Below are 12500 nucleotides of genomic sequence, written 5' to 3' on the forward strand. Positions count from 1 at the left end.
AGAGCAGTCACACTCGGAAAAAATTTCTTTCGTCAGGCAAAAGAACCAGAGTTCTCCGCGGCCATCCACTCCAACCTTGTCCGACTTTGAGGCACCAGGCTCGGCCACCCTCCGAGCCTTTTCCTTCCCTCTCCTGTTATGGTGCCTCCCTATTAACCTCTAGGTGGTTGCGCTCGTGACATCAAAAAGACCACTTTTTGAGGAGCAGTCACACTCGGAAAAAATTTCTTTCGTCAGGCAAAAGAACCAGAGTTCTCCGCGGCCATCCACTCCAACCTTGTCCGACTTTGAGGCACCAGGCTCGGCCACCCTCCGAGCCTTTTCCTTCCCTCTCCTGTTATGGTGCCTCCCTATTAACCTCTAGGTGGTTGCGCTCGTGACATCAAAAAGACCACTTTTTGAGGAGCAGTCACACTCGGAAAAAATTTCTTTCGTCAGGCAAAAGAACCAGAGTTCTCCGCGGCCATCCACTCCAACCTTGTCCGACTTTGAGGCACCAGGCTCGGCCACCCTCCGAGCCTTTTCGCTCCCTCTCCTGTTATGGTGCCTCCCTATTAACCTCTAGGTGGTTGCGCTCGTGACATCAAAAAGACCACTTTTTGAGGAGCAGTCACACTCGGAAAAAATTTCTTTCGTCAGGCAAAAGAACCAGAGTTCTCCGCGGCCATCCACTCCAACCTTGTCCGACTTTGAGGCACCAGGCTCGGCCACCCTCCGAGCCTTTTCACTCCCTCTCCTGTTATGGTGCCTCCCTATTAACCTCTAGGTGGTTGCGCTCGTGACATCAAAAAGACCACTTTTTGAGGAGCAGTCACACTCGGAAAAAATTTCTTTCGTCAGGCAAAAGAACCAGAGTTCTCCGCGGCCATCCACTCCAACCTTGTCCGACTTTGAGGCACCAGGCTCGGCCACCCTCCGAGCCTTTTCCTTCCCTCTCCTGTTATGGTGCCTCCCTATTAACCTCTAGGTGGTTGCGCTCGTGACATCAAAAAGACCACTTTTTGCAGAGCAGTCACACTCGGAAAAAATTTCTTTCGTCAGGCAAAAGAACCAGAGTTCTCCGCGGCCATCCACTCCAACCTTGTCCGACTTTGAGGCACCAGGCTCGGCCACCCTCCGAGCCTTTTCACTCCCTCTCCTGTTATGGTGCCTCCCTATTAACCTCTAGGTGGTTGCGCTCGTGACATCAAAAAGACCACTTTTTGCAGAGCAGTCACACTCGGAAAAAATTTCTTTCGTCAGGCAAAAGAACCAGAGTTCTCAGCGGTCATCCACTCCAACCTTGTCCGACTTTGAGGCACCAGGCTCGGCCACCCTCCGAGCCTTTTCACTCCCTCTCCTGTTATGGTGCCTCCCTATTAACCTCTAGGTGGTTGCGCTCGTGACATCAAAAAGACCACTTTTTGCAGAGCAGTCACACTCGGAAAAAATGTATTTCGTCTGGCAAAAGAACCAGAGTTTTCAGCGGTCATCCACTCCAACCTTGTCCGATTTTGAGGCACCAGGCTCGGCCACCCTCCGAGCCTTTTCACTCCCTCTCCTGTTATGGTGCCTCCCTATTAACCTCTAGGTGGTTGCGCTCGTGACATCAAAAAGACCACTTTTTGCAGAGCAGTCACACTCGGAAAAAATTTCTTTCGTCAGGCAAAAGAACCAGAGTTTTCAGCGGTCATCCACTCCAACCTTGTCCGATTTTGAGGCACCAGGCTCGGCCACCCTCCGAGCCTTTTCACTCCCTCTCCTGTTATGGTGCCTCCCTATTAACCTCTAGGTGGTTGCGCTCGTGACATCAAAAAGACCACTTTTTGCAGAGCAGTCACACTCGGAAAAAATTTCTTTCGTCTGGCAAAAGAACCAGAGTTTTCAGCGGTCATCCACTCCAACCTTGTCCGACTTTGAGGCACCAGGCTCGGCCACCCTCCGAGCCTTTTCACTCCCTCTCCTGTTATGGTGCCTCCCTATTAACCTCTAGGTGGTTGCGCTCGTGACATCAAAAAGACCACTTTTTGAGGAGCAGTCACACTCGGAAAAAATTTATTTCGTCTGGCAAAAGAACCAGAGTTTTCAGCGGTCATCCACTCCAACCTTGTCCGATTTTGAGGCACCAGGCTCGGCCACCCTCCGAGCCTTTTCACTCCCTCTCCTGTTATGGTGCCTCCCTATTAACCTCTAGGTGGTTGCGCTCGTGACATCAAAAAGACCACTTTTTGCAGAGCAGTCACACTCGGGAAAAATTTATTTCGTCTGGCAAAAGAACCAGAGTTTTCAGCGGTCATCCACTCCAACCTTGTCCGATTTTGAGGCACCAGGCTCGGCCACCCTCCGAGCCTTTTCACTCCCTCTCCTGTTATGGTGCCTCCCTATTAACCTCTAGGTGGTTGCGCTCGTGACATCAAAAAGACCACTTTTTTCAGAGCAGTCACACTCGGGAAAAATTTCTTTCGTCTGGCAAAAGAACCAGAGTTTTCAGCGGTCATCCACTCCAACCTTGTCCGATTTTGAGGCACCAGGCTCGGCCACCGTCCGAGCCTTTTCACTCCCTCTCCTGTTATGGTGCCTCCCTATTAACCTCTAGGTGGTTGCGCTCGTGACATCAAAAAGACCACTTTTTTCAGAGCAGTCACACTCGGGAAAAATTTCTTTCGTCTGGCAAAAGAACCAGAGTTTTCAGCGGTCATCCACTCCAACCTTGTCCGATTTTGAGGCACCAGGCTCGGCCACCCTCCGAGCCTTTTCACTCCCTCTCCTGTTATGGTGCCTCCCTATTAACCTCTAGGTGGTTGCGCTCGTGACATCAAAAAGACCACTTTTTTCAGAGCAGTCACACTCGGGAAAAATTTCTTTCGTCTGGCAAAAGAACCAGAGTTATCAGCGGTCATCCACTCCAACCTTGTCCGACGTTGAGGCACCGATGTCGGCCAAGTTCTGAGCGTTCCACCGCCGAATGCCACTGGTCCTCAACACAGCGGACTTCCAATCCAACCTTGTCCGACTTTGAGGCACCGAAGTCGGCCTCAGCCCGAGCCTTCCCCCGCCGACCTCACTGGAGCCCGCCATCCAGGGACCGGCGGAGGTCGCCCGCATGACCGCGGCAAAGTGTCTCAAAGTCGGGCACGACCGCTCGAGTCACCCGCCAACCCGGTCCGGGGCACCTCCAGGGACCGGCGGAGGTCGCCCGCATGACCGCGGCAAAGTGTCTCAAAGTCGGGCATGACCGCTCGAGTCACCCGCCAACCCGGTCCGGGGCACCTCCAGGGACCGGCGGAGGACGCCCGCATGACCGCGACAAAGTGTCTCAAAGTCGGGCACGACCGCTCGAGTCACCCGCCAACCCGGTCCGGGGCACCTCCAGGGACCGGCGGAGGACGCCCGCATGACCGCGACAAAGTGTCTCAAAGTCGGGCATGACCGCTCGAGTCACCCGCCAACCCTTTCCGGGGCACCTCCAGGGACCGGCGGAGGACGCCCGCATGACCGCGACAAAGTGTCTCAAAGTCGGGCATGACCGCTCGAGTCACCCGCCAACCCGGTCCGGGGCACCTCCAGGGACCGGCGGAGGACGCCCGCATGACCGCGACAAAGTGTCTCAAAGTCGGGCACGACCGCTCGAGTCACCCGCCAACCCGGTCCGGGGCACCTCCAGGGACCGGCGGAGGACGCCCGCATGACCGCGACAAAGTGTCTCAAAGTCGGGCACGACCGTTCGAGTCACCCGCCAACCCGGTCCGGGGAACCTCCGGGGACCGGCGGAGGTCGCTCGCATGACCGCGACAAAGTGTCTCAAAGTCGGGCACGACCGCTCGAGTCACCCGCCAACCCGGTCCGGGGCACCTCCAGGGACCGGCGGAGGACGCCCGCATGACCGCGACAAAGTGTCTCAAAGTCGGGCATGACCGTTCGAGTCACCCGCCAACCCGGTCCGGGGCACCTCCAGGGACCGGCGGAGGAGGCCCGCATGACCGCGACAAAGTGTCTCAAAGTCGGGCATGACCGCTCGAGTCACCCGCCAACCCGGTCCGGGGCACCTCCGGGGACCGGCGGAGGACGCCCGCATGACCGCGACAAAGTGTCTCAAAGTCGGGCACGACCGCTCGAGTCACCCGCCAACCCGGTCCGGGGCACCTCCGGGGACCGGCGGAGGACGCCCGCATGACCGCGACAAAGTGTCTCAAAGTCGGGCACGACCGCTCGAGTCACCCGCCAACCCGGTCCGGGGCACCTCCGGGGACCGGCGGAGGACGCCCGCATGACCGCGACAAAGTGTCTCAAAGTCGGGCATGACCGCTCGAGTCACCCGCCAACCCGGTCCGGGGCACCTCCGGGGACCGGCGGAGGACGCCCGCATGACCGCGACAAAGTGTCTCAAAGTCGGGCACGACCGCTCGAGTCACCCGCCAACCCGGTCCGGGGCACCTCCGGGGAGCAGTGGAGGTCGCTCGCATGACCGCGACAAAGTGTCTCAAAGTCGGGCATGACCGCTCGAGTCGCCCGCCATCCCGGTCCGGAGCTCAACACTTTGTCGTTTTTTCCACTCCCTCCCCATTAACCTCTAGGTGGTTGCGCTCGTGACATCAAAAAGACCACTTTTTGCAGAGCAGTCACACTCGGAAAAAATTCGTTTCGTCTGGCAAAAGAACCAGAGTTCTCAGCGGGCTTCCAGTCCAACCTTGTCCGATTTTGAGGCACCAGGCTCGGCCACAGTCCGAGCCCATTCACTCCCTCCCCTGTTGTACTCGCTCCCTATTAACCTCTAGGTGGTTGCGCTCGTGACATCAAAAAGACCACTTTTTGAGGAGCAGTCACACTTGGGAAAAATCCGTTTGCGCTCACACCATCCCTCCCCATTAACCTCTAGGTGGTTGCGCTCGTGACATCAAAAAGACCACTTTTTGAGGAGCAGTCACACTTAGGAAAAATCCGTTTGCGCTCACACCATCCCTCCCCATTAACCTCTAGGTGGTTGCGCTCGTGACATCAAAAAGACCACTTTTTGAGGAGCAGTCAGACACCGAGGTTTTCTGGATTTATGTCCGTTTTCCTGGTTCTCTGACTCGGGCACCTTGTGACCGACATCCCCCCCTTCCCTGGTTCTATTTTGCCGATACTTTGGTGAGTTTTCTACCCGCAAACCAAGCCCCCCAAGCCCGCCGCCTGGTGGGGGAACATGCCCCCTGGTCCTGGTTCTATTTTAGGACACTTTGGTGAGTTTTCTACCCGCAAACCAAGCCCCCCAAGCCCGCCGCCTGGTGGGGGAACATGCCCCCTGGTCCCGGTTCTATTTTAGGACACTTTGGTGAGTTTTCTACCCGCAAACCAAGCCCCCCAAGCCCGCCGCCTGGTGGGGGAAGATGCCCCCTGGTCCCGGTTCTATTTTAGGACACTTTGGTGAGTTTTCTACCCGCAAACCAAGCCCCCCAAGCCCGCCGCCTGGTGGGGGAACATGCCCCCTGGTCCCGGTTCTATTTTAGGACACTTTGGTGAGTTTTCTACCCGCAAACCAAGCCCCCCAAGCCCGCCGCCTGGTGGGGGAACATGCCGCCTAGCCCGGTTCTATTTTAGGTCACTTTGGTGAGTTTTCTACCCGCAAACCAAGCCCCCCAAGCCCGCCGCCTGGTGGGGGAAGAGGCCCCCTGGTCCCGGTTCTATTTTAGGACACTTTGGTGAGTTTTCTACCCGCAAACCAAGCCCCCCAAGCCCGCCGCCTGGTGGGGGAACATGCCCCCTGGTCCTGGTTCTATTTTAGGACACTTTGGTGAGTTTTCTACCCGCAAACCAAGCCCCCCAAGCCCGCCGCCTGGTGGGGGAACATGCCCCCTGGTCCCGGTTCTATTTTAGGACACTTTGGTGAGTTTTCTACCCGGAAACCAAGCCCCCCAAGCCCGCCACCTGGTGGGGGAAGAGGCCCCCTGGTCCCGGTTCTATTTTAGGACACTTTGGTGAGTTTTCTACCCACACTGCAGGTCCCCAAATGCCGCCATCTGGTGGGGGAACATGCCGCCTGCACCGGTTCTATTTTAAGTCACTTTGGTGAGTTTTCTGCCCACACTACGGGTCCCCAAATGCCGCCATCTGGTGGGGGAACATGCCGCCTGCACCGGTTCTATTTTAAGTCACTTTGGTGAGTTTTCTGCCCACACTACGGGTCCCCAAATGCCGCCATCTGGTGGGGGAACATGCCGCCTGCACCGGTTCTATTTTAAGTCACTTTGGTGAGTTTTCTGCCCACACTACGGGTCCCCAAATGCCGCCATCTGGTGGGGGAACATGCCGCCTGCACCGGTTCTATTTTAAGTCACTTTGGTGAGTTTTCTGCCCACACTACGGCTCCCCAAATGCCGCCATCTGGTGGGGGAACATGCCGCCTGCACCGGTTCTATTTTAAGTCACTTTGGTGAGTTTTCTACCCACACTACGGGTCCCCAAATGCCGCCATCTGGTGGGGGAACATGCCGCCTGCACCGGTTCTATTTTAAGTCACTTTGGTGAGTTTTCTACCCACACTACGGGTCCCCAAATGCCGCCATCTGGTGGGGGAACATGCCGCCTGCACCGGTTCTATTTTAAGTCACTTTGGTGAGTTTTCTGCCCACACTACGGGTCCCCAAATGCCGCCATCTGGTGGGGGAACTGCCGCCTAGTCCCGGTTCTATTTTAGGTCACTTTTCTCACTTTCTGACCCACAAATAATGCCCCAAATGCCGCCGCCTGGTGGGGGGAACTGCCGCCTAGTCCCGGTTCTATTTTAGGTCACTTTTCTCACTTTCTTACCCACAAATAATGCCCCAAATGCCGCCGCCTGGTGGGGGGAACTGCCGCCTAGTCCCGGTTCTATTTTAGGTCACTTTTCTCACTTTCTGACCCACAAATAATGCCCCAAATGCCGCCGCCTGGTGGGGGGAACTGCCGCCTAGTCCCGGTTCTATTTTAGGTCACTTTTCTCACTTTCTGACCCACAAATAATGCCCCAAATGCCGCCGCCTGGTGGGGGGAACTGCCGCCTAGTCCCGGTTCTATTTTAGGTCACTTTTCTCACTTTCTGACCCACAAATAATGCCCCAAATGCCGCCGCCTGGTGGGGGGAACTGCCGCCTAGTCCCGGTTCTATTTTAGGTCACTTTTCTCACTTTCTTACCCACAAATAATGCCCCAAATGCCGCCGCCTGGTGGGGGGAACTGCCGCCTAGTCCCGGTTCTATTTTAGGTCACTTTTCTCACTTTCTTACCCACAAATAATGCCCCAAATGCCGCCGCCTGGTGGGGGGAACTGCCGCCTAGTCCCGGTTCTATTTTAGGTCACTTTTCTCACTTTCTGACCCACAAATAATGCCCCAAATGCCGCCGCCTGGTGGGGGGAACTGCCGCCTAGTCCCGGTTCTATTTTAGGTCACTTTTCTCACTTTCTGACCCACAAATAATGCCCCAAATGCCGCCGCCTGGTGGGGGGAACTGCCGCCTAGTCCCGGTTCTATTTTAGGTCACTTTTCTCACTTTCTGACCCACAAATAATGCCCCAAATGCCGCCGCCTGGTGGGGGGAACTGCCGCCTAGTCCCGGTTCTATTTTAGGTCACTTTTCTCACTTTCTGACCCACAAATAATGCCCCAAATGCCGCCGCCTGGTGGGGGGAACTGCCGCCTAGTCCCGGTTCTATTTTAGGTCACTTTTCTCACTTTCTGACCCACAAATAATGCCCCAAATGCCGCCGCCTGGTGGGGGGAACTGCCGCCTAGTCCCGGTTCTATTTTAGGTCACTTTTCTCACTTTCTTACCCACAAATAATGCCCCAAATGCCGCCGCCTGGTGGGGGGAACTGCCGCCTAGTCCCGGTTCTATTTTAGGTCACTTTTCTCACTTTCTTACCCACAAATAATGCCCCAAATGCCGCCGCCTGGTGGGGGGAACTGCCGCCTAGTCCCGGTTCTATTTTAGGTCACTTTTCTCACTTTCTGACCCACAAATAATGCCCCAAATGCCGCCGCCTGGTGGGGGGAACTGCCGCCTAGTCCCGGTTCTATTTTAGGTCACTTTTCTCACTTTCTGACCCACAAATAATGCCCCAAATGCCGCCGCCTGGTGGGGGGAACTGCCGCCTAGTCCCGGTTCTATTTTAGGTCACTTTTCTCACTTTCTGACCCACAAATAATGCCCCAAATGCCGCCGCCTGGTGGGGGGAACTGCCGCCTAGTCCCGGTTCTATTTTAGGTCACTTTTCTCACTTTCTTACCCACAAATAATGCCCCAAATGCCGCCGCCTGGTGGGGGGAACTGCCGCCTAGTCCCGGTTCTATTTTAGGTCACTTTTCTCACTTTCTTACCCACAAATAATGCCCCAAATGCCGCCGCCTGGTGGGGGGAACTGCCGCCTAGTCCCGGTTCTATTTTAGGTCACTTTTCTCACTTTCTGACCCACAAATAATGCCCCAAATGCCGCCGCCTGGTGGGGGGAACTGCCGCCTAGTCCCGGTTCTATTTTAGGTCACTTTTCTCACTTTCTGACCCACAAATAATGCCCCAAATGCCGCCGCCTGGTGGGGGGAACTGCCGCCTAGTCCCGGTTCTATTTTAGGTCACTTTTCTCACTTTCTGACCCACAAATAATGCCCCAAATGCCGCCGCCTGGTGGGGGGAACTGCCGCCTAGTCCCGGTTCTATTTTAGGTCACTTTTCTCACTTTCTGACCCACAAATAATGCCCCAAATGCCGCCGCCTGGTGGGGGGAACTGCCGCCTAGTCCCGGTTCTATTTTAGGTCACTTTTCTCACTTTCTGACCCACAAATAATGCCCCAAATGCCGCCGCCTGGTGGGGGGAACTGCCGCCTAGTCCCGGTTCTATTTTAGGTCACTTTTCTCACTTTCTTACCCACAAATAATGCCCCAAATGCCGCCGCCTGGTGGGGGGAACTGCCGCCTAGTCCCGGTTCTATTTTAGGTCACTTTTCTCACTTTCTTACCCACAAATAATGCCCCAAATGCCGCCGCCTGGTGGGGGGAACTGCCGCCTAGTCCCGGTTCTATTTTAGGTCACTTTTCTCACTTTCTGACCCACAAATAATGCCCCAAATGCCGCCGCCTGGTGGGGGGAACTGCCGCCTAGTCCCGGTTCTATTTTAGGTCACTTTTCTCACTTTCTGACCCACAAATAATGCCCCAAATGCCGCCGCCTGGTGGGGGGAACTGCCGCCTAGTCCCGGTTCTATTTTAGGTCACTTTTCTCACTTTCTTACCCACAAATAATGCCCCAAATGCCGCCGCCTGGTGGGGGGAACTGCCGCCTAGTCCCGGTTCTATTTTAGGTCACTTTTCTCACTTTCTGACCCACAAATAATGCCCCAAATGCCGCCGCCTGGTGGGGGGAACTGCCTGCTAGTCCCGGTTCTATTTTAGGTCACTTTTCTCACTTTTCTACCCACAAATAATGGCAAAAAAAAATGCTTACAGCACCCAGTATTCCCAGGCGGTCTCCCATCCAAGTACTAACTGGGCCCGACCCTGCTTGGCTTCCGAGATCAGACGAGATCGGGCTCATTCAGGGTGGTGTGGCCGTAAGCGAGGGAAGCGCTTGTGAAATGCCCCAAAGTGTTGAAAATGTTCCCCAGGCCCCTGGTTCCCCATCCCCGCAGGAGGAGGCTCCCCAGGCCCCCTGGTTCCCCATCCCCGCAGGAGGAGGCTCCCCAGGCCCCCTGGTGCAGGAGGAGGCTCCCCAGGCCCCTGGTTCCCCATCCCCGCAGGAGGAGGCTCCCCAGGCCCCCTGGTTCCCCATCCCCGCAGGAGGAGGCTCCCCAGGCCCCATGGTTCCCCATCACCGCAGGAGGAGGCTCCCCAGGCCCCTGGTTCCCCATCCCCGCAGGAGGAGGCTCCCCAGGCCCCCTGGTTCCCCATCCCCGCAGGAGGAGGCTCCCCAGGCCCCATGGTTCCCCATCACCGCAGGAGGAGGCTCCCCAGGCCCCCTGGTTCCCCATCCCCGCAGGAGGAGGCTCCCCAGGCCCCCTGGTGCAGGAGGAGGCTCCCCAGGCCCCCTGGTTCCCCATCCCCGCAGGAGGAGGCTCCCCAGGCCCCCTGGTTCTCCATGCCCGCAGGAGGAGGCTCCCCAGGCCCCTGGTTCTCCATCCCCGCAGGAGGAGGCTCCCCAGGCCCCCTGGTTCTCCATCCCCGCAGGAGGAGGCTCCCCAGGCCCCCTGGTTCTCCATCCCCGCAGGAGGAGGCTCCCCAGGCCCCTGGTTCTCCATCCCCGCAGTAGGAGGCTCCCCAGGCCCCCTGGTTCTCCATCCCCGCAGGAGGAGGCTCCCCAGGCCCCCTGGTTCTCCATCCCCGCAGGAGGAGGCTCCCCAGGCCCCCTGGTTCTCCATCCCCGCAGGAGGAGGCTCCCCAGGCCCCTGGTTCTCCATGCCCGCAGGAGGAGGCTCCCCAGGCCCCCATGTTCTCCATGCCCGCAGGAGGAGGCTCCCCAGGCCCCTTGGTTCTCCATCCCCGCAGGAGGAGGCTCCCCAGGCCCCTGGTTCCCCATCCCCGCAGGAGGAGGCTCCCCAGGCCCCCTGGTTCTCCATGCCCGCAGGAGGAGGCTCCCCAGGCCCCCTGGTTCTCCATGCCCGCAGGAGGAGGCTCCCCAGGCCCCCTGGTTCTCCATGCCCGCAGGAGGAGGCTCCCCAGGCCCCCTGGTTCTCCATCCCCGCAGGAGGAGGCTCCCCAGGCCCCTGGTTCTCCATGCCCGCAGGAGGAGGCTCCCCAGGCCCCCTGGTTCTCCATGACCGCAGGAGGAGGCTCCCCAGGCCCCCTGGTTCTCCATCCCCGCAGGAGGAGGCTCCCCAGGCCCCCTGGTTCCCCATCCCCGCAGGAGGAGGCTCCCCAGGCCCCCTGGTTCTCCATGCCCGCAGGAGGAGGCTCCCCAGGCCCCCTGGTTCCCCATCCCCGCAGGAGGAGGCTCCCCAGGCCCCTGGTTCTCCATCACCGCAGGAGGAGGCTCCCCAGGCCCCCTGGTTCTCCATGCCCGCGGGAGGAGGCTCCCCAGGCCCCCTGGTTGGGAGAGGGGGAAAAAGACCAAAGTGTTTAAAAATGCCCCAAAGTGTTGAAAATGTTCCCCAGGCCCCTGGTTCCCCATCCCCGCAGGAGGAGGCTCCCCAGGCCCCCTGGTTGGGAGAGGGGGAAAAAGAGCAAAGTGTTTAAAAATGCCCCAAAGTGTTGAAAATGTTCCCCAGGCCCCTGGTTCCCCATCCCCGCAGGAGGAGGCTCCCCAGGCCCCCTGGTTGGGAGAGGGGGAAAAAGAGCAAAGTGTTTAAAAATGCCCCAAAGTGTTGAAAATGTTCCCCAGGCCCCTGGTTCCCCATCCCCGCAGGAGGAGGCTCCCCAGGCCCCCTGGTTGGGAGAGGGGGGAAAAAGACCAAAGTGTTTAAAAATGCCCCAAAGTGTTGAAAATGTTCCCCAGGCCCCTGGTTCCCCATCCCCGCAGGAGGAGGCTCCCCAGGCCCCCTGGTTGGGAGAGGGGGAAAAAGAGCAAAGTGTTTAAAAATGCCCCAAAGTGTTGAAAATGTTCCCCAGGCCCCTGGTTCCCCATCCCCGCAGGAGGAGGCTCCCCAGGCCCCCTGGTTGGGAGAGGGGGGAAAAGAGCAAAGTGTTTAAAAATGCCCCAAAGTGTTGAAAATGTTCCCCAGGCCCCTGGTTCCCCATCCCCGCAGGAGGAGGCTCCCCAGGCCCCCTGGTTGGGAGAGGGGGAAAAAGAGCAAAGTGTTTAAAAATGCCCCAAAGTGTTGAAAATGTTCCCCAGGCCCCTGGTTCCCCATCCCCGCAGGAGGAGGCTCCCCAGGCCCCCTGGTTGGGAGAGGGGGGAAAAAGACCAAAGTGTTTAAAAATGCCCCAAAGTGTTGAAAATGTTCCCCAGGCCCCTGGTTCCCCATCCCCGCAGGAGGAGGCTCCCCAGGCCCCCTGGTTGGGAGAGGGGGAAAAAGAGCAAAGTGTTTAAAAATGCCCCAAAGTGTTGAAAATGTTCCCCAGGCCCCTGGTTCCCCATCCCCGCAGGAGGAGGCTCCCCAGGCCCCCTGGTTGGGAGAGGGGGGAAAAGAGCAAAGTGTTTAAAAATGCCCCAAAGTGTTGAAAATGTTCCCCAGGCCCCTGGTTCCCCATCCCCGCAGGAGGAGGCTCCCCAGGCCCCCTGGTTGGGAGAGGGGGAAAAAGAGCAAAGTGTTTAAAAATGCCCCAAAGTGTTGAAAATGTTCCCCAGGCCCCTGGTTCCCCATCCCCGCAGGAGGAGGCTCCCCAGGCCCCCTGGTTGGGAGAGGGGGAAAAAGAGCAAAGTGTTTAAAAATGCCCCAAAGTGTTGAAAATGTTCCCCGGCCTCCTGGTACCCCATCCCCGCATGAGGATGTCACCCAGGCCCCTGGTTCTCCATCCCCGCAGGAGGAGGGATTGTGGGTGGGAGAGGGAAAAAAAGGCTAAAGTGTTTAAAAATGCCCCAAAGTGTTGAAAATGTTCCCCGGCCTCCTGGTACCCCATCCCCGCATGAGGATGT

At 57.8% G+C, this 12500-nt stretch overlaps 1 non-coding gene across 1 annotated transcript; it reads right to left on the reverse strand.

The window, feature by feature from the left end:
- Positions 1-9430: 9430 nt before the first annotated feature.
- Positions 9431-9549, reverse strand: LOC148057897 (5S ribosomal RNA). The gene has a single exon (XR_015710329.1). It is a non-coding gene; the product is annotated as a 5S ribosomal RNA (ribosomal RNA).
- Between the last annotated feature and the right edge of the window lie 2951 nt (positions 9550-12500).

This window comes from Callionymus lyra, unplaced genomic scaffold, assembly GCF_982586985.1.
Source record: "Callionymus lyra unplaced genomic scaffold, fCalLyr1.hap1.1 HAP1_SCAFFOLD_397, whole genome shotgun sequence".
Classification (NCBI taxonomy): Eukaryota; Metazoa; Chordata; class Actinopteri; order Syngnathiformes; family Callionymidae; genus Callionymus; species Callionymus lyra.